At 34.0% G+C, this 21182-nt stretch overlaps 1 long non-coding RNA gene and 1 pseudogene across 7 annotated transcripts; one reads left to right on the top strand and one right to left on the bottom strand.

Moving 5' to 3' along the window:
* Positions 1 to 7448: 7448 nt before the first annotated feature.
* Positions 7449 to 11110, top strand: LOC120275560. 7 transcript variants are annotated; one of them, XR_005541118.1, is made up of 8 exons: positions 7449 to 7601; positions 7681 to 7805; positions 7903 to 7952; positions 8053 to 8107; positions 8610 to 8784; positions 8881 to 9885; positions 10320 to 10697; positions 10826 to 11110. It is a non-coding gene; the product is annotated as an uncharacterized LOC120275560 (long non-coding RNA). The 7 variants fall into 7 exon arrangements; XR_005541117.1 differs by having other exon boundaries at positions 9795 to 9885; XR_005541121.1 differs by having other exon boundaries at positions 9838 to 9885.
* Positions 11111 to 13586: 2476 nt separating this feature from the next.
* On the bottom strand, positions 13587 to 20889 carry LOC120276059 (annotated as a pseudogene).
* Positions 20890 to 21182: the final 293 nt, after the last annotated feature.

Raw genomic sequence — 21182 nt, forward strand, 5'->3', positions numbered from 1 at the left:
CTTCAGACGAAAATTATAATTCACAAATAGAATATTACTAAGCCTTTGATGCTCCAATCCATTTTTTTTTTTTTTGTGAATTCTCTCAAAAACACTCCAATAACGCTCACATCCTGAAGAAAATGACGTTTGACTGAGGAGTCAAATAACAACTTTTTGCAACTGAGGAGCACTATATCCAAACAACATCCACCATTCATCTAAAATAAATTTATATAATGAAGTGTTAAAAATCTAGAACCACACACAATTAGTAAATATAAAAGTAGAATATAAAATATATCAATTATTATTGTTACTCACTTGATTACATTTTATTAGCAGAAGAAAAAGCTAATTCACGACTAAAACTTTCCAATCGATCCAGGTAAAATATAATCTCCCTCATTGCATTTACACTATCACTGCATATACTTCTCTTCTCAAGTAAACCTAACAAGCCTTGCATCACTTCTGGAGTCTCATAAAATGCTTCTTTATCATAGAGAAATGTGGGATTCAAAAAATAAGCAATTGCATGAAGATTTTGATTCAAATGCTTATCCCATCTCTCATTAATAATTTTAATGTAGGAACCATACATTGTAGACTTGTTTCTGATGATGGACATGATTGCTTTCCGAATCTTGATCATGCCTTCATAAAAATAACCAAGTGAAGGTTTCTCATCAGCATCAACAACACGTAAAAGCCTAATGATGGGAGCTGCAATCTTTACCATAAATAAACATTCTTCCCAAAATTTGCCATCCAAGATAATAGAAGTAACCGTTTTACATACTAGTCTTTTAGATAAGTCATGGCTTGTGTAATACTTATCTGTCACCAATGATTGCAAGTCATGTTTATGATCATAGATACTTTTCAAAATAATGAATGTAGTAGCAAAACGTATTGCTCATGGACGCACAATCTCTTTCCATATAGATCTTTTTCTCAACCAAGATAGTATGCATATATATGAGACAAAAATAGTCACCTTGGAAGCAAGTGATACAAGCTTCGCTACATGATCTCTTTTGCCAATATCTTTTAGAATCAAATTCAAACAATGTGCAGCACAATGAGACCAATAGATATGATCATATTTCCATGTAATAACCTTCCCGCCACAAGATAATTGCTTGCATTATCGGTCACTAAATGAACAACATTATCCGATCCAACCCACTCAATAATCTCCATGAATAAATTACATAACAGGTATTCCAGGGCTATGCTACTTACAAAGCAAATGCAATAATTGCAACCGAACTATGATCGAGGTACACTATTCTAATTAAGAAGAAAATCATTATTAACGAGGTTGGAGCAACGTATATAGAAGATCTGTGGAAATACGTGAGAATGTCCATTAGCTATCCAGTTTGGAGTTCATTCCGAGATGAAGATGGTGAATACTCTGGAAAATACTCAAATACCATAAAAACGTATTATTATTGTATATTACATGGGACAACATAATAAAGAGCTGTATCCAAGTAGGATTAAATGTCTGTCTCGATCTTGTCTAAAGGTGTAATAAATATGTTTAATGTGAACCATATGTTTGTTGTTTATAACCGTATCTTTGTTATTTATCTATATTTCAAATATAACTATTACTCGTAATACATGAATAAATAGCAATTGTAGGTGAAATTATTTTATTTAACATCGTTTGCGCAGCTCAATATGTATTTATACATACTCGTAATACATTATCACAGCTTTGACTGAGGTGGTAATGTAGGCCCCCCCACGTAGTTGTGACATGGCTTCAAATATGGATTTACTAATAATAACTCCCAATTGGTCTGGATCCATAGAAATACATCTAGTCACGTGGATCTAGGGAGGGGACAGAGGAGGACAAAGGGGGGCCCATGACGCACCACTCCACCAAGGGCTACTGCAACGAGGGTGGGGACTTTAATTCAAATGAAGGCCGCTGATTGGGCCATGTGGAGGTGGGCCAGGGGATGGCTATCCGATAATATGGCAGATACACCCTTGAACTTTGTGAAATGTGATCCTGCTCTGACATTGGATTCAACCACATAGTAGAAAGCCTTCCACGGTATAGGATCATGGGCGGAGAAATAAGAGTTCAAAAAATAAGTAAGATTAATCTGACAAGTTATGGGGAAGCAATACTCCGCCTGCAAAGTATGCCCTACCTCCACCCGATCATCATGAATCTCAACGATGACTATACTTGTTGCCTTAAACTATACCTGGGGATTATATTCAATTTTACAGTGATCAATCCTCAAACAGTGTCGTTGAACCTTATTTCAAGCGATCTCAGAAAAGGTAGGGGAAACACGATTGATCGGAGTTAGATCAATTGATAACAGATATTTCGACCGTCGGGAACTGTGATAATGTCTAGTAACAGACTGTAGTTGATTGTCCTTGCCAACAGAGAGAATAAGAATGAGAGGTATGCATAAAGAAAAACACTCTAGAATTAATAAGCCTATGTATCTTCCAGGCGATGGAGCTCATAGGATATCACCCAAGGGAGCTCCTCTAAGATTCCCCTTCTTAAAGTATATTGGTGTCAATATATACTCCTTAGCAATGGCGGCCATCCGAGTTAATATTACCGGATGACCGCCCCCGGGCCCACCGCCACGTGACCCAATCAGCGGCCTTCATTCGGATTAAAGTTCCCAACCTCGGTGGAGTGGGCCTTGGTGGAATGGTGTGCCATGGGCCCCCCTATGTCCTCCCCTATCTCCCGCTATCCCCTCCCTTGATCCACGTGACTAGATGTACTATCCCTGGGCATGATGTTTTTTAGGGCCACTCCATTGAGAGTGAGAACTTTAATTCAAATAAAGGCCGCTGATTGGGCTACGTGGCGGTGGGCCTGGGGACGACCATCCTGTAAGTTCAAACAAAGATAGATCAAAGTTAGATGCAAGGATATTATTTATAATATTCAAACATCCGTGACCAACTATTACTAGTAAAAGTCACTATATTTTTATTAATTTTATCCATGGAGCAAACATGCAATCTCAAAATGATTTTTAGATTTCAAATAAGAGTAACATAATCCAAACTTAAATTTTTATCATATATATATATATATATATAGGTAGTATGAAAATTAGCATATGGTGAAGGATTGTGTTACTCTTATTTGAAATCTCAAAATGATTTTTGAGATTTCAAATAAGAGTAACACAATCCTTCACCATATGCTAATTTTCATACTACCTGATACCTCTTCGAGCGGGCGGGAACAATCTCTCTCTATCTATTCTGGACAGCAAGCTCGATATATATATATATATATATATATGATAAAATGGACATCTGCTTCAAGTATAGATAAGATAAACAAAATATTACATTAATATAAATTCAAACAAGGACAAAGATCTAAGCTAAATGCAAGCATATTATTTATAATATTCAAACACCCATGACCAACTATTACCAGTAAAAGTCACTAAATTGTTATTAATTTTATCCATAGAACAAACATGAAAATAATTTTTAGACTTCAAATAAGAGTAGCATAATCCAAAATTACATTTTTACTTTTTCTCTGAACAAAGTAAGATTGAAAAATAAAACAACAATGAATTTGAAAATATTTAAAAGAAGCCAATGACAACATGGTGAGCCTTTAATTTAATTCTTGAGCTAAGTCCTCAGCATCTAATGCAACATTTGTTTCTTTTATCTTTCCCCATATAACACCATAAAGTCCTACGACCATTAAAACTCCACCCAATATACTGCAAAAACATTACCAAATTAATACACAGTTTGGTAAAAAGAAAATTGCTATTACATTAATTAATTTATTGAGTAATGACCTTCCTAGGTAAGTGATTTCCCTTAAAAACAATGTGGACAATGTAATGGTAATCATCAGTGATCATGGAGTAGAGATCGCAGCAAACACAAGACTTTTCTTATCAATAGCCCATGTTTGCAAGTAGGTTCCAATTACACCAATGAAGATTTCTTTTAAATTTCATGAGCATAATATATGGTCATCATAAAGTTAGCAGAAATGGTTTTTCATATGTTTGCAGTTATAACATAGTTCAATATATTTTAACTATAAATTCACATACTCCATATGCAATTGCAAGAAGACCAACATCAAAATGCAATTTTCACTTGGATATCTGTCTTTCAATGGCAATGGTAAGTAAAAAAAAATTGAATTGTGCAAAAACTTGCACATAGAGTTTGAAGGACAAGTAGATTAGGTTATTCATTGAATATAACTCATGTTCAAATATAAAAATCAAGTCAAAAATTAATATTAATTTTTTGTTCAAACTGAAAAAAGATGACAAAAAAAGGAGAAAATAAATACTCGTGAAATAATCCAAAATGACCATGCAAAAGTGGCCAAGACCATAATACATGTACCCTCAATCTATGTCCCCCTTTGAATTGGAATCACATGGTGATTTCTAGTACTTCCAGACATAATTGGATGAGAAAGGTTCATTAATATAATATGTGGACCTTTGTATAAAGTTATGACTTATATACTTAGCAAGCAAAATGCCAATCCAAACGTGGCCATAAAGTACACTTCACAACTCTTGCAAATACAGCAACAAATGAAGTCCATGTTCATATATTCATCATTGCTATTCTTCTTAAGTATAGTAAAATTATGAATCCATATGTCTTTTGTCTTTAATTCCAAATTCTTTTCTTTTTAATCATCTGATATTGATCTCAAAATTATAGGAGGGAAGTTCTCAATCCAAGAGGAATGCTCGGCTTATTGAAATTGTTTTGATTGCCATTTTGCTTGCTTACTATACTAGTCATAACATTGTTCAAAAGACCACAAATTATATCAGTGAGCTTTTCTCATCCAATTATGCCTGAAAGTATTGGAAATCACCATGTGATTCCCAATTCAAAGGGGCATGGATTGAGGGGACATGTCTTATGGTCTTGGCCACTATTGTATGGTCATTTTGGATTATCTCACATGTATTTATTTCCCCCTTTTTTTTATCAGCTTTTTTCTATTTGAATAATAGATTGATCTTAGTTTTTGACTTGATCTTTATATTTGAAATGAGACTTTTATTGAAAGAATATCCTAATCTACTTGTTTTCAAACTCTATGTGCAAGTTTTAGAGCAATTCAATCATTTGTAGTTGCCATTGCCTTTGAAAGGCAGAAGTCCATGTGGAAATTGCATTTTAATGTTAGCCTTTTTGCAATTGCATATGGAGTATGTGAATTTATAGTTAAAATATATTGAACTCTACTATAACTGCAAACATATGAATAAAATGTTTCTGCTGACTTTTATGATGACCATATATCCTATTTGCAAACTTGGGTTATTGATAAGAAAGGTCATGTGTTTACTGTAATCTTTACCCCATTATTACTGATGATAACCATTGCATTGCCCACATTGCTTATAGGGGAAATCACTTACCTTAGAAAGTCATTAATCAATAAATTAATTTAATAGCATTTTTTTCATCAAGCTATGTATTAATTTGGTAATGTGTTTGTAGTATATTTGATGGTGTTTTAATGGTCATAGGACTTTATGGTCTATGAGGAAAAATCAATAAAACAAAATGATGAGGAGCTAGGTCAAGAATGAAATCAAAGACAGTTATAATTGGTTTTTTTTTAAATGTTTTCACTATCATTGTTGTTTTATTTTTCAATCTTACTTTGTTCAAAGGAAAAATAATAATGTTACAATCAAACTTGTTTGAAATCTAAGAATTATTTTAAGATTGCATGTTTGCTCCATGGGTAAATTTATTAACGATCTAATGACTTTTAGAACATATTTATGATCACCTGAACAAGATAAACACACAAGTAAAAGTCACTAAATTGTTAATAAATTTATTCATGGAGCAAACATTCAATCTTAAAATAATTCTTAGATTTCAAACAAGTTTAATTGTAACATAATTATTTTTCCTCTTAACAAAGTAAGATTGAAAAATAAAACAATAATGATAATGAAAACATCTTAAAAAAAACCAATAACAACTGCCTTTAATTTCATTCTTGACCTAGCTCCTCATCATCTAATGCAACATTAGTTTATTTGATTTTTCCTCATAGAACACTATAAAGTCCTATGATCATTATAACACCACCCGATATGCTGCAAAAATATTACCAAATTAATATACAGCTTGATGAAAAAAAAATGATATTACATAAATTTATTTATTGATTAATGACCTTCCAAGATAAGTGATTTTCCCTATAAGCAATGTGGACAATGCAATGGTTATCATCAGTGATTATGGGGTAAAGATCTCAGTAAACACATGACTTTTCTTATCAATAGCCGAAGTTTGCAAATAAAATCCAATTACACCGATGAAGTTTCCCTATAAATTTCATCAGTACAATTTATGATCATCATAAAAGTCGGTAGAAATGTTTTTTCATATGTTTGCAGTTATAGCAGAGTTCAATATATTTTAATTATAAATTCACATACAACACAAGAATGTTACTGTTTAAAAGCGGAATATTAGAAACGGAATTTATTTTGTTTGTAATACGAACGGATTAGCAACGAAATACTAATCGTTTTAAATATGATCTTAATAACAACGGCTTACAAACGGCCTTTTAAAAATCTAATTTACTAAAATATTAAAAAATATCCGTTTTTAATCCGTTTCTAATAGAAAGAGACTAGAAACAGATTTAAGAATTAAAATTTTATTTAAATATTATTAAATATTAAAAAATATCCGTTTCTAATCCGTTTCTAATAGAAAGGGACTAGAAACGGATTTAAAAATTAATATTTTATTTAAATATTATTAAATATTATAAAATATCCGTTTTTAATCCGTTTCTAATAGAAAGAGACTAGAAACGGATTTAAGAATTAATATTTTATTTAAATATTATTAAATATTATAAAATATCTGTTTTTAATCCGTTTCTAATAGAAAGAGACTTGAAACGGATTTAAGAATTAATATTTTAATTAAATATTATTAAATATTATAAAATATCTATTTTTAATCTGTTTTTAATAGAAAGAGACTTGAAACGGATTTAAGAGTTAATATTTTATTTAAATATTATTAAATATTAAAAAATATCTATTTTTAATAGAAAGGGACTTAAAAACGGATTTAAAAATTAATATTTTATTTACATATTATTAAATATTATAAAAAAACCGTTTCTAATAATTTCTTAAATAATTTATTTTTACTCAATATTATTCTAGTAATATAAATATTAAGATATAGCTAATCAAATTTAAACTTGTAGCAAAAGCTGTTAAACTTAATTGAGTGCAGAACCTCTAACTAATACTAAGATTCTTTTAAACTATTAAAATCATGTGAAAATTAAATATTTAAAAATATCAAATCAGTGTATACTATATATACAACGAAGGTAATTCTTAGAAACCTTATTTGACCGTCCGATTAAAACTCAAGGGTTTCATCCGACCATCCATTCACGCACATGTTCGTCGGTCTGTTCCCTCAAAACCCTATCCCTTTCTCTGAAACCCTCCTAATGTTTCAATCCTCTCCAATGGCGGCGACAGACGAACCCTCCGATCACTCCTCGTTTCCATCGTATTCGGTAAACCATTCGGGTAGATCTCTACAAACTTTAGGTTTTGATCTAGTTTTGCTTTTCTCTTTGTTGATTTGCTTGTTTCGATGCTTTCTCAGATGATAATGGCAGCGCCGCCGAAGCCGGAGAAATCTAAGTAGCACTCGTAGGTGTCGTCATCGCCATCGTCTTCAGCGTCGCCATTGGAGCTCGAAGTGTAGCTCTTGCCCTCATCGAAGTTTGGGTTTGATCTTTAAAATCTTATCCTCTGTTCATCTAGGGTTAGGGGTTTAGTTTTTTTTTTTCCGAAATGTTCGATTTGGTTGGTGTTTGATCTGCAGGTTTGATTTTCACTTGGTACAGTTCTTCTTTGCTTGCATGCCTTCATTAGGTATTTCTCTACATTTATTTAATTTCTCTTTTTTACCATTTTGATTTCTTTGTTTTATGGATTTATTGTTTTCATCTTAACTGTTTATCTGGTGGCTTAGTATGCGCGCTATGAAATCAGAAGGATGGAAGCGGTAATTGCTCTTCAATTCTTTGGTATCTTGTTTATTGACTCACTTTGTTCTCCCTTAGCTTTTTGTGTTCTAATTCATATCTCTCTTTGCCACTTTTCTTTGATCAATTTATGAGATGCTGAATTTTTGGATAATAATTAGTTCGGATGATTGAAAAAAAACCTAGAATTGGAAGGCAAGGTCTCCATGAATTTAATATTACTAGCTTTTACTCACAATGTAGCTGATTATGAGTGCCAAACTACTAGTTTGCGCTGTTTTAGCTTGAATTCCTATGGGTTGACATGTATCTGGACATTTTGGTTTAGGATTGTGATGATTTAGATTCTAGAGCATGTATCTAGTATGAAAAATTCTTAGTCAATTGAGACACTTTTAGTGTGTTCTATTTATTTGAAACTCTCTCTATTTTCATGTGAACCTTTTAGGAGTTCCGCATTCGGAGGACAAAATTGGGCTCCGGAAGGTTTGTTTGTAATTCTTAATACTATAAAATCTTAATAAGAGAGTTTGTTTGTTTACAGGTTGAGGCCGCAACACCAAAGCAAGCAATGTTCAGCAGGTGAAGAGGTCTCTGGTGATTGCGTTTTCTCCAGTTCTGGACAATGCAAAGACAGTAGGGCTGATTTCTCTTCTGGGAGCAATGATGGGGATGATAATGGACAGGGCATCACCATTCAAACCAGATAGTAGTCACCGGTGAGATCTCAGGCCCTTCCTTTTCTCTTCTATATCTCTACAGTGATCCAAGTTCTTGTTCCTAATTTTAATCGTATTAATGGTATTGTTTGTTAGATCTGGAGATGAGGCCTTCTCCGATGGTGTCATTGATGTGTTTTGGTGTTTTTCTTGGGATTTTGTTATTAGATTCATAGTTTTTCTCTTTAAATTCTCACTGTTAAGATGATTTTTATGATTGAAATTAAAGGAATGGTCATGAACTTGATTACATCTCAAATGTTTTCATTGAAGTGTTTAATCTTTGATGATAAGTTTGATAGTAATGGCTTTGATCTTTCTTAGTTTTGTTGAATCCTGAGCATTTTCTGTTTTTCCTATGAACCATGCATTAGCTATTACTTGTGATTTGCAAGTAAGCAATTGATTTGCCTGCTTTTAATTCCTCAAGTTACATTGCCATTGTTTTGATGTTGCTTTTGATCATATATGATGACTTTGAGCTAAGATTTGATGTGCTTTATGTGGAAAGGCGTTTTTGAGAATTAAAATTGCTTGTATTAGTATAAGAATGGTAAGGTCATGAATTGGAGTCTTCATTATGATGTATTTGTTTAGTTTGATTCATCATTTAGGACCCATGAGGTGCAATGAATACCTAAAAAAGTGTTTTATGAATATCTTTTTTATTTTTTTTTAGGAATGTAACATCATATTGAAGTATAAGAATGAGGCCAGTGAATTAGAGTGAATGCATTTGTAGCAGTTGTTGCCTTGGGGCCTTGCTTTTGATGTATTATTTTGTTTTCAACTGTTCTATTAGAGCCTATAGTATATGGTTTTAGGGTATTGAATGCCTTATTGGGAGGGATTATAGGATTCAAGTTACAATTAATAGAAGAAAGATTGATTTTGGAGTGTCATTTTTTCTTTGTGTGTACTTAACATTGTATTTAAATTAAAGTATGATAAGGTCGGTGACTCGGTTTGTATGTATTTGCCATAGATGTTGTCTTATATTTCAATTGTAGATAGTAGTCATGAACATGCTCATCAGCGTGTCAATGGTTGTAGAGGAATACGCAGTTTGAACTGGATCCCGAAAGACTTGGTTACATCGAGGTACTGCTATAATTCTTTCTATCTCTTGACTTGCATATAAAGTATTAGTTCCACAATAGAGCACACTTGCCCAAGATGGATTTAAGTATGTTTGAATGATGCAAGCAGTAAATTTCTTATCTTTTTCTTTAAAAATGTAATTATTTTATGTTAGTACCAATGACAATGGTTTATTCATTGACTGGCAATTCTTTATTCCTTTGCTTTATAACCTAATTAGAAGGACTTATGAGCCATGATTGCATTGCAACGTCACCTCATGTCTAGTTTCTGGCACTTGAGGCACGCATGCAAACTAAGTGACGCAACTGGCCATCTAACTACTAATCTGACCTACTTCTTATTATTCTATTGCATATTGAGCATGGATTACATCAGTATTCGAAATAGTATTCCAAATACTGAAACACACAATGTGGTTGTCCTGCGTGCAGCTTTGGCAGCTAGAGACATTGCTACTATAGAAGGACATGTACTTGAGCTACAGTACCAATACCAATGAGGTATCGGTGGAGAAAGGGGTGTTGATGGGGTTGGTAGTGAGGGATGGAAGGAAAGTGTATGTGTTGGTAGGGGAGAAGGAGGATGATGATGATGATAGTGGTGATGATGTCGATGGGGGAATTTTGGGAAGGAAATTTAGGATTGAAGAGGTGGTAGATTTGGGGAAGAATGGAGGAAATGATATGATTTTGGCGATGGTTCTGTTAGGTTTTGGTTTGGCTTATTTTTAGTATTGGAGATTTCAGATGGGAAAGCTCGCTTCCTCTTTGAACAAGAAGAGAGCTTGATCCTAGGACTATGTGTGTGAGGTATATAATACGATTGATTTGTGTGTGCTTCCTTTTTATGATTCAAATTGTTTCTTTATGATTTGCACTTTCGTTTCTTGTAATTGAACTTGCAACTCATTAGATTATTCTATTGTGCGATGAAACAGGAGCTTGATTGAACTGTTAGATTAGATGATATATTCAGACCAAAAAGTTTGATTTGTGATTTTACAGCAAAACAGTGAAGAAATGTTTGTGACTAATGAATTCCCAGTGTTCTGCTACTGTGAGTTGAGGACAGGAAATCAGCTGGATTTTTTTTTTTTTTAAAAGCAATTTTTTTCAGATTATTTGTATTTTTTTCTCTATTTAATTTGAAATGTTATGTTATTATGTCTTCAACATTTTAATGTTAAATAAAGCTGGTTGCTGGTTTGCAACATTCATAACCAGTTTTCTGCATGTAGCAGGATCAGTTAGGTTAATGGAATGTTGGCAGTGTTAAAATACAGGATCAGTTTGCTTAAATGTAATGTTGCCATCAGTTTTTATTGTGGAGGTGATATGCAGGATCAGTTAATGTTTGCAATTGAGAACAATTGTACAATTGACTATGATATAATTTTTAATTTGTATTTTTTTATTTTGCTTGAATTTTAAAAACGTAATGGATTAATTTATTTCAATATTATTATTATTTTTAAATAATTTTAAAACCAGATTATAAACAAAATTAGTTTTGTTTCTAATGATAAAACAAAAATAAAACAAAAATATTCTGTTTGAAATCCGTTTTTAATTTTTGTAGTGGTAATAATTTTGTTTTAAATCTGTTTTTAAATTTAGAAACGGAATTGCAACATAATTTAAAAACGGATTACTAACCTAAATTATTTTGTTTTAAATTTTAAAATTCAGAAACTGTTTGGTTTTTGTTTCTATTTTGTTTCTAAATTTAGAGTTTTCGAAACTAATAAATTCCGTTTCTAATCTATATTTAAACGGAATTAGCAAAGGATTAGAGACGGAATTTGCTGTTTTTAAATAGTAATTTTCTTGTAGTAATAATCCATATGCAATTGAAAAAGGCTAACATTAAAATGCAATTTCCACATGGATTTTTGCCTTTCAAGGGCAATGGCAACTAAATATGATTGAATTGCTCCAAAACTTGCACATAGAGTTTGAAAGACAAGTATATTAGGATATTCTTTCAATAAAAGTTCTAGGTCAAACACAAATATCTAAGTCAAAAATTAATATCAATCTATTGTTCAAACAAAAAAAATGTTGATAAAAAAAAGAGAAAATAAATACCTGTGAGATAATCCAAAATGATCATGCAATAGTGGTTAAGACTATAAGACATGTCCTTTCAATCCATGCCCCCTTTGAATTGGCCCCTCAATCCATGCCCCCTTTGAATTGGGAATCATATGGTGATTTCCAGCACTTCCAGCATAATTGGATGAGAAAAGCTAACTGATATAATTTATGGCCTTTTAAACAAAGTTATGACTAGTATACCAACCAAGCAAAATGCCGTTGTAGAGAGTCACAAACATGAAGACAAAGTTGGAGTTATAAATAAGTGAAGATAAAAGAAAAAAATATATAAAAATAAATAAATAATATTGCGAGGTGGAAGTTGAGAGGTGTGGTTGGCATGGGAAAAAATAATTAATTAAATTAATTTATTAATTAATTTTATACATAATTTAATGCAACACTAGAAATGTTAATCTTATTAATCTATGTTGTTTGTTCATGTTCATCTTATCTTTCTTTTTTTTTATTGTTAGAGCATGTTGATTATATGATCATTCTCATGTTGTTGTGATATTTCAAAATAATTTCATGCAATAACATAAATATTAATTTAAAGTTTTATTTATCTATGTACTTTGCTCATGTTCAACTTATCTTTTCTTTATTGCAGGTTTATTGTTAGGGCAATGTGCATTGTGTTTTTAAGAGATATTTACTTAATTAATTAATTATGGAGCAAATAATGTATGTTTGTATTAACTTCTAAAGAAGAAAATAAACAAGATGGAAGTACTCTTTGGAAAATGAAGAGGTTATGGACTTGTTTGTTTTAAAAACTTTTTTTTTTCTTAAAGCTCGTTTTATATTTTGATTATTATAAAAATATTTTCTATTTTTATTTTTTATTTAATAAAAGTTTGTAGGTATTGTTTTAGAAAACAATTTTTAAAAATAAAAATAAAAATACCTTTGTTAGAAAATACTAAATCAATGCGGGTTTGATGTATTACTATAATAACTAAAATATTAAATATCTTAGAAAAGAAAATATGATATTTGTATGTGTTCGTATAAGTTATCAAATAATAATGGAATAATTTATAAATCTAGATAAAATCTATTAAATATGGATATTTAAGAAAATATAAATATAATATTCATATATTTTAGTTATTGTATATGCTTGGTAATCCTAATTTGGAAAAAAAAAATCACTTATAAATAATATTTATAAAACTTAATATACAAGAAAACTTTGATGGAAATATTTTATATTAAACTTACAATAGTAATTATTCTAACAAATCTAAGAGTAGTCATCATAGATATATTATAAAGGCAAAACATCATCTATGGACGGTCATAGATGACAAATCTATAGACGTCCCACAGCTGTTGGACCGCCCATTCACTAACCTCACCTACAAAGTTAGCAATATAATAAAACAACCATTAGATGATGACCTATCGGTTGTTACAGTTGTTGTGAACGTCCATAGATTTCTTATCCATGGACGTACGGTTGTTGTGGACGTCCATAGATAAGTCTTCCTCTATTATAAAATATGGACATACCACATTAAAGATGTGCACATGGTGGAATTAACTCCACATGGAGAAAGATTGGATAAATGTAATACCTCTCAAGGACACTCGAAGTTAAGCGTCGGGGCTTAAAGGATTTGTATCCTCTGATTTATCTGTCTCCATTTGATCAGAAAGCAACGCGGCCTCACCATCAGCATCACAATCAGTGGTAGTCTGATCCCCCATCTCAATATCGCCTTTAACTTGCTGCTCATCACTGGCTTGTGATTGCGCCGATGATTGCGCCGAAGTTTCAGTTGGCGGTGGTGTTCTGTGGCTTTGCTGGAGGAGGTTTAGGCTTTGCCATGATAGGCCTGCAGAACCTGTGAAGCAAAACCTTTCAATATCCGGAAGCCTTTGGATCAAATACGACTTTGGATCAAATATAGCATATAAATGTTTGTTTTGCTGTAGCAAACTATATTTACTTCATACCTATCCAGGGTCTCAGCCTTTCTTTTCACTTCAGCTGAAAGAATTGGTGGTGCATGTTTAGGACATTCATCTTGCAGCTTTTATTTCTGTTATCAATACATTCAAAAACAGATAAAAGATCAATGAAAATCAGAAGAGAAAACAAAGGAAAACCAGAGGAAAAATAAGCACATTCGTCAGAACACTAACTTTACCAATTTACCGCAAGTCTATTTTATCATCTTCAGATGATAGTGGAAACCACGTGTCATCATCCACTACATCTCATTACAATGCCTAGAACTTAGAACAATATCTGATGATGAAATCAGAACCATCCATTTTGCCTTCAAACTTACTGCGAGCTTTCCTTCTTATGAACTACACGCAAATATACATTCACATAATGGAAACCAAAACAAACAACCATCCATTTAGCCATTTTATAAAGCAACATTCAATCATCAAGCTTGCTCTCATTCCTTCATACAAACTTCTCCATCTATTCCTCCGGCTTTTGCTTCAATCATCCGCTAACAAACTCTCCCTTGATTAAAAGCTTGTAAACACCTAATTTGCTCCTCAAATCACCTGAATTTTTCGAGCATCCAAACATTTAGTCAACATGTCGACTAGCTGCTCCTCGGACACTGCGAAACTCGGTTGAATTTCACGATTCGAATTAATTCTCGATGAAATGATACTTAATAGCAATGTGCTTGGTTACATTGTATAACACGGGATTCCTAGCAATTGCTATACATGCTTTTTGTCACAATTGATATTCATTGGTCCTTGATCACAATTCCACAATATTGTAAAAATTTGCTTGACCAAATTGCTTGACAACAACCAGTGCCAAAGCATAGTATTCAAACCTGCATGAGACAAGAGCAATTACATCCCTGTTTTTTTAGAAGACCAACAAAACTGCTCCAGAACCAAGGTTAAAACAAAATCCACAAGTGCTTTTTTTATCAATTAAGCTACCGCCCCAATCACTATCGAGTAAAAACCACAGTAAATTCAGTCCACACAGTATCATAGTGAATACCAAAGTCAATTGTACCACAAATATATCTAAGTATATGCTTAACTTTGCTCCTAAATGAATCTTGGTCGGTCTGGCTCATAAATCTTGACTGAATACTCACTGCGAACATAATATCTCGGTCTTGAATTAGTTAAGTATAGCAGTTTTTCCAATCAACCTTCTATAGTTTGTTGCATCAGTGGTTCGGGATTGAGCAAATAAGCGCAATTTTGCATTCGAGTTAATGGCACGAACCACGGACTTGCAATGCGCATATTATGAGTCTTCAATAGATTCTCCATATATTTTTTCTGTGAAACATATATACCTGTCAGATCTTGTTTAATCTCTAGACCCAAAAAATAGGTCATTAAACCAAGATCATTCATTTCAAACTCTTCTTTCATTGCCTTACAAAATTCAGTGATCAACTTTAAAGATGAGCCCATATACACCAAATCATCAACATATACACACACCATTAACTGTTCACCATTTCCATCAACTTTTCTATATGAAGTATGCTCAATCACACTTCTTTTAAATTCCTGAGACTGAAACCAAGCATCTAACCTCCCATACCAAGCCCTTGGAGCTTGTTTTAAACCATACAGTGCTTTAATCAACTTATACACCCATTCTTCTTTTCCAGGGGTCTCAAAACCCTTTGGTTGTGTCACATAAACCTCTTCCTCAATCACAACATTTAGAAATGCTGATTTCACATCTAAATGAAATATTGGCCACCCATTACTTGCTGCTAGAGCTAACAATACTCTTACTGTATCCATTCTTGCCACAGGTGCAAACACCTCTTCATAATCCACTCCATACTCTTGTGCATAACCTTTAGCCACCAACCGTGCTTTGTATTTCTCAACTTCTCCAGTAGATTTATACTTTGTTTTATAAATCCATTTAACTCCAATAACTTTTCTGTCAGATGGTAATACACATAATTTCCAAGTCTCATTCTTCTGAATTGATTCCATTTATGTTGCCATAGCTTTCTGCCAAATTTCAGAATGCTGTGCCTTTTCATATGATAATCTTTGGTCGGGATCTTGTGAGAGCAAATGAACAACTTTCATACACTTCTACGAGAGATCTAACCTTTTGTACTCGGAGTTGATCAACTTCAGAATTACTACAGTATTGCACGAGAAAGCTGGTGATGCAGTACTACTAGCACCGAATTTCACTGCACTACCTATCTACGGAGTATTTTCTTTGCATTATTTCGAGTGATTGAACTAGGACCAACAGTCTTCAGTAATCCAGTCAATATAATTTCCTTCTCTCCACCATCATTACTACACCAATTCCAAGTTTCATTCTCTACAAAAGTCACATCCCTGCTAATAATGACTTTCTTCGTACCTGGAATATATATTCTATAAGCTTTAGCTGCATAAGAATACCCAATAAAAATTCCTTTAACAGCCCTATCATCAAGCTTCTGTAGATTCTGCACATGTGGATAAGCAACACACCCAAAAATATTTAAATGATGTACTTTTGGTTTCATACTGAAACCAACTCTCAAATAGAGTGCTTAAACACGACTTTTAGTTGGCAAAAATATTTGAAATGTATACGGTGTCAACAGCTACACGCCCGAAATCATTTTGGTAATTCTTTGAATTTCAACATACATCTTGCCTTTTCTATCAACACCCTATTTTTCCTCTCGACCACACCATTCTGCTGAGGGAATATGCGCATGATCAATTCATGTCTAATACCCAGACTTTCACAAAATTTGTCAAATTCATTTGAACAAAACTCACCCCCTCTATCAGTCCTGATTGTTCTTAATTTCACGACTGTATCGCCTTTTCTACTAATGCCGAAATTTTTGGAAACAATTAAACACTTCATGCTTGTTTCTCAATAAATAAACCTAGCACATCCTTGTAAAATCATCCACAAAAAGTAAGAAATATTTGTTACCTCCATGTGATTCAGTTTGCATAGGCCCACAAACATCCTGCATGAACTAACTACGACTCTACATTTGGCTCTCCAAGTATTTCTGAAGGAAAAGGTAATCTGGTTTTGCTTACCATATACACATGCTTTCACGATGTTTTTAAATTTTTGTAGCCGAGGGCAAACCCAACACCATATTTCCTTGATAGATTAAGCGCAAATTCGAAAACTTAAGTGCCCAAACCTTCTGTGCCATAACAAAGCTTGATCCTCACCACTGATAGCAACATTAGCCAAATCAAGCTCAGAGAACACAACAGGATATAGATTATTGCAATTCCTCTACACTGTTAACAACAATTCACCAGTATGAGCATTTGTAAGATAGCACTCCTTCTCCAAAAACAACCCTATATCCACTTGCAGTCATTTGTCCAATACTCAACAAATTATGAGCTAAACTTGGCACATATTTCACATTATGAATTAATTTCCTGCTCCCATCATGAAACCAAACTGCAACTGACCCTTTTTCCTTTTACTTCCACCTCTTTGTCATTACCCAATTTTACCATGTGCACAATTGACTCATCTAGCTGATGAAACAAATTCTTTCTTCCAGTCATGTGATTAGAGGCTCCACTATCTAACAACCAAACTTCAGAATGAGTCATATCCATCTCCTCATGCACCATAAACAAACTTCCATCTTCATTAGAGCCATGATCACCCCTTGAACCTGATTCTTTCTCAAAAATCCTATCTTGAGACCAACAATGAGATCTCATATGCCCAAATCTACCACAATTAAAGCACTGTACATTTTGAAAATTCCCACTACCTGATCTCTGACCTCCATACTGCCTTCCACCTTGCCTTGGACCACCAAAATTCCTAGGACCAGACTGAAATTGCTGTTGAACTTGTCTTTGATAATTTCCTCTGCCTTCACCAACAAATATGCCTCTACCATCACCAGAATTCCTACCTCTTCCTCTCATAAATCTTCCCCTTGTTCTTGCAAACCCTCTACCTGTGCCATAAGACCCTTGCAGCAGTGTCACTGAATCTGTTTAATCTAGCCTCATATGCTTGTAGACTCCCACTTAAGTCACTCAAAGTAAGCTTCTCTACATCTCTGGCCTCCTCAATAGTTGTAATGACATTATCAAACTTAGGTATCACACTTCTCATCACCTTAGCAACAACTTCTTTTTCTTCTAACTCATACCCAAGTCCTTTAATCTGATTCACCAAGGCAATTACTCTTGAAACATACTGCTGCACTCCTTCACTCTTCTTCATCTGTAGAACTTCAAATTTTTGTCTAAGAGTATGCCTTTTCACTGTCACAATTTTCGAAGATCCATGAAACTCTGACTGAATGTGTTCCCAAGCTTCCTTAGCAGTCCTGAACCTTACAATTATGTCAAATATTGATTCTTCAACTGCCTGCTGAATCAAAAACAAAGCTTTGGCATCTTCCTTCTTACTCTCCTTCTTCTGAGCATCTGTCCCTTCCTTGAGAGGTCCATGCTCTACAACCGTCCACAAGTCTTGACTTTCAAATAAAGTTCTCATCTTGACACTCCATCTTTCATATCCATCTCCTTTTAAACAATGGTAATGAAGTGTGAGCAAACTCGGACATACCCGGAACCGAACACGATGCCATTGTCTTCCAATTCCGAGAACTCTCCAATTTCAGCAACCATCGACACTTAGCACTTCACAAAGCGAGAACCACGAGGCCTTCACCGAGATAAAAAACACGCACAAGCGGGAGACCACAAGAGCTCCGATACCACTTTGTTATCAATACATTCAAAAGCAGGATAAAAGATCAATGAAAATCGGAGAGAAAAACAAAGGAAAACGGAGGAAAAAAATAAGCACATTCGTCAGAACACTAACTTTACCAATTTACCGCAAGTCTATTTTATCATCTTCAGATGATAGTGGAAACCACGTGTCATCATCCACTACATCTCATTACAATGCCTAGAACTTAGAACAATATCTGATAATGAAATCAGAACCATCCATTTTGCCTTCAAACTTCTGCAGCTTTCCTTCTTATGAACTACCTGGCAAATATACATTCACATAATGGAAACCAAAACAAACAACCATCCATTTAGCCATTTTATAAAGCAACATTCAATCATCAAGCTTGCTCTCATTCCTTCATACAAACTTCTCCATCTATTCCTCTGGCTTTGCTTCAATCATCTGCTAACAATTTCTCCCTCAACCATGCTTCTGCTACTATGCACTCATTGATGACCTGGAGGATGATGAAACAACTTTTTATGTTAAATGAAGCATCACTTTCACCAAAATTTAATATTGACTGGCTGATACATAATATCATCTGGAGCCGTATAGTATATTTGAACCATCATATATTTGGCCTGAAAAATCTGCATCCATTTAACACATTGCAGTTGATTGAGAGGGGGAAAAAAGGAAAATTACTAAATCACCTTTTGCTTCTCAGCTACATCAATGTGATCAAATCTTAAATCATTAAACAAGGCTGTGTCTCTGAAACTATTGATGCAATATGTAAGTTGATCAATGGCAGGTCCTCTCTCTATATACTCCTTGTACTGCTCTTCAATAGGATCACCTTGCTGCATTCAGAAAAACATTGTCAGATACATCAAATATTTCAGACTAGAAAAATTGAAAAAAGACCACACAGACAAGCATGGACTTTTTTGAGTCAAGCTTAGCAACATACACACCCTTGGTTTCATCCTCACCATCCTCATAAAGCCCATTCACAATCTCCTGCAGTTTTCCAGTTAACTATTCCCTCTCTCTTTGTGTTACGAAGTCGCGATATTTATCATGAAGCTGGATGCAGAGATTTACATAATGAGGTATCAGAATACAGTGTAACAGTGTAATTCACTTTACTTGATATACTACAACAGATTTACCTTGTTTGGCATATCATAAACATATGCCTCAACAGCATTCTTCTTATCTTTTGTTTCTTCCATCACTCATCTTGGAGAAACATTTCAAACTCCTTCTCCACAGCCTTCTGCAAATTTGCAGCTAACATTCTGCCATAGACTAATTCTGTAACTGAAACATTAGTTTTCTTAACTTTCTTCATCGGTGCCTGCAATATAGCAATAGACAGACAATTGTTGATTTGGTTGACGGCATTAATAAGATTGACATAACAAAAAAGAAATTGCCTAGCCCATAACAGCCTTGCTAAAATATGCATTAATCAACCCACTAGGATGAAGTTAAGAAAACAGAATATGGGCCTCTTATAAACCAAGCACACAATAACATGATTAGTGATGATGAATTCTGATTTGTTAAATACTGAAACCGTATATGGGTAACATCTCAGAGTGAAGCAAACAGAAAAGAGAAACCAAGCTCTAATAAACAAGACACATGGTAAAAAATTCAAAAATATAAAGCAACAAACAGTTTAAAAAAAGTCAGCTAACAGGTTGCTCAACCATCATAGACACGCCATGCATCAAGTGCAAGCATTTATGCATTTCTCAACGCTTACGAATTCAAAGGCGTACCAAATTACAGAAAGCCGCTCCTAAACACTTATACACATGAATGCTACTACACAGGGTCTGAGGCAGCTATAAATTGACAACAGAATTATACACACATAGAGAGCCCATCTACTCTTGAACACAGTACTATCTGTTAGATGTATTGTTGTATTGTCTATATATGTATACGTGTATATGTATGTATAGACGTATATGTATACTTATCATATTCTATATGTAGACCCAAAGGGTCACTCATGTAAGGTGTTCAAGCATATACACTTGTTCCATTCTCTCTCTCTCTCATCCTTCTTCTAACATGGTATCAGACGCTTAGGTTTTTCCGGCCACCACCCTCGGTCGTGGTCACTAGCTCTCTCTCTCTTTCTCTTGCCTCATCCACTTCTTCTTCATCACCGGCAAACCCGTCACCGACAAGCTTCTTCTTCATCACCGGTAGCCCTGTCACCGGCAAGCTTCTTCTTCTTCACCGGCCCTCTCATTTCCAACAACAACAAAAAAAAACAAAAAGAAAAAGTCACCCACCATCCTCTTGCAAGTCATCGACGTCAGCCACCTCATCTCTCACCCGCCGACCCGTCACCGGCAAGCTTCTTCTTCATCACCGGCCTTCCCATTTCCACAAAAAAAAAAAATCGTCCACCATCCTCTTGCAAGTCATCGACGTCGGCCACCTCATCTCCGTTGTCGACAACCCTCTCTCCATTCTTCCCTTGGAATCAA

This window comes from Dioscorea cayenensis, chromosome 14, assembly GCF_009730915.1.
Source record: "Dioscorea cayenensis subsp. rotundata cultivar TDr96_F1 chromosome 14, TDr96_F1_v2_PseudoChromosome.rev07_lg8_w22 25.fasta, whole genome shotgun sequence".
NCBI lineage: Eukaryota > Viridiplantae > Streptophyta > Magnoliopsida > Dioscoreales > Dioscoreaceae > Dioscorea > Dioscorea cayenensis.